Genomic DNA, 2,233 nt, shown 5'->3' on the forward strand with positions numbered 1-2,233 from the left:
GAGACGGGTCATTTTGACCCGGAGGACAAAGGGTGTATACAGAAAATGAGGACAACAGGAGGGTTAAATAATCACATTGAAACTCTTACAATATTTACTGCTTCCGGTACTCATACTTTTTTTTTCACAAGGTCTGGCCAACTGTCGTTCACATTTTCATCGTGGCTCAGAGCTGACATGGCACTTCATGGCAGCCATGTTTAACCACAGCAATAAAGCAATAATAGCACTATAATAAAATCGTTTTTAAGGTTTTGCCAGGTGTGGTTATTTTGTTTTATGTGGTTTCTAGTAAATTTTGCACAATTCACTCCAGCTGGCTTCTAAGAAGTTTCATACTCACGTTCAAATAAATCATTTTTGMTAAATGCATTCATTTTTAAGTGACTTTTGATCGGTTCAAATTGGTTGGTATTGATGTCAGACACACAAAATATTCCAATAACTGCTTGCATAAAAGAGAATCAGTTTGTCCAAATCGCTTTTCTTTCTACTGCCCTGGACCAACAGATGAATGCTATTTTCTGACACTCCATCTTATCACATCACATCCAGCACAGCATAATCTGAGTTTCTGCTAACGTGTCAGGCGTCCTTACAAGCGCATAGCCCATGGAAAAAGACGGCAGAGCTGTCAACAATGAGCAGTCAGCTGGCAGAGGCGCCTAAGCTCTGTCCTGAAGTTGAAGTCAAACTTACCAAAGACTTTGTCTGTGTGCGGGTGGATTCTGTGTGTACACATGGATATGCACAAATGGTACCAAGTTATGGCTGCACAGTTCACTGAAGGAGAGAGACTTTAGAAAAATAAATAAATGACTAAAAAATGCCATCCAGACCATGTTGCTTTGTAGAAACAAGTTGTGGAGGGAGGAAACAGGCAGCGGGGGCAAGCAAATCCTACAAGCACTAAAGCAGTTGAGGCAGTGGTGCAGAGCTCGAAGAACAACTACTTAACATTCAAAGACAGAAGCGGAGGGATCAGGCTTTAACAGAAATGAAGCGACAAGCAACGTTCCTGCGTCTCAGCCGTATAATACACTCCCGAGATTCAGCAATGGCCTCTAGTTTCTGAGTTCCCAGATAGAAAGGTGTACTCTTATTAAGTTTGGCTGCTCATACGCATTGAGGAGACAGTGTGTGTTTATGTTATCCATATTTGAGAGCAAGGGTAGTGTTTGTGTGCAGAGGTGAGTGTATCCGACTGGGTGTGCAGATACACAGTGTCATCAGGACCATAACGACCGCATTTGGAGAAGCAAGGTTCAGGGGTCTGGTTGCATCAGCTGCACGTTGGTTCCCTCGCCTTCCTCGAAGTAGCACCAAATTCCAATTTACTTTAAATTACAAGCAATACCTTCACACAAATCAAGTATAATGTAGCTTTATATAACAGTTAAATAACTAAGTAAGCATTAAAGCAAGTGCAAATGATACAACGTCACAAAACTGCACTCACGAACGGTAAAGCGCAACTTTTTTTTTTTGCTTTTAATGCACACTTTTTTTTCTTTTAACAGTTTCATGTCATTTTGTAACTTGAAGCACCTTAGCAGGAATGTTCCCATGTTTCTGTCCACTTTCTACACATTATATACTGCTGCCAACCAGCTGCATAAAAATGTTGTTTCGATTACTATTGAAAAAGAAAAGACTGATTGGTTGTACATTTAATGCAAATACAGTAAATGTATTCAAATAGTTAATTTTGAGTTTGTATTAGGAAAAATATTGCAATAGTTAATTCATAAAAGTGAACACTGGATTTGATTACTTTTATGAACAACGAGTTTCAGCCAAAGACTGCATATAAAGATAAAACAATGCATTTTTATCTGCTTCCTTTGCGCAAGATTGAAGCCAATATATCCCTTTTGTGCCAAAATTTCCATTTATTTGTATAGAATTAAACATACTGCAGTCAGCGACTTATGGGTGTTGTTTTTATTTTGGCTTCAACTTCCACATTCAGTCCCACTGTCCAGCTTATCATTTATACAATCTAAGGCTTCAACTAATCTGATTTTCTGGGATTATCTCAGCACAAAAGCCAAATGCTAATACTAATAATAATAATATAAATATCTAAAATCACAGAGGTTTGTTAAAAAATGGTTAGCAATAGATAATTTGCAGAGAGCACAAAAGCCAAATGCTAATAATAATAATAATAATATAAATATCTAAAATCACAGAGGTTTGTTAAAAAATGGTTAGCAATAGATAATTTGCA

Source organism: Austrofundulus limnaeus, unplaced genomic scaffold (genome assembly GCF_001266775.1).
Source record: "Austrofundulus limnaeus strain Quisiro unplaced genomic scaffold, Austrofundulus_limnaeus-1.0 Scaffold1495, whole genome shotgun sequence".
Lineage (NCBI taxonomy): Eukaryota > Metazoa > Chordata > Actinopteri > Cyprinodontiformes > Rivulidae > Austrofundulus > Austrofundulus limnaeus.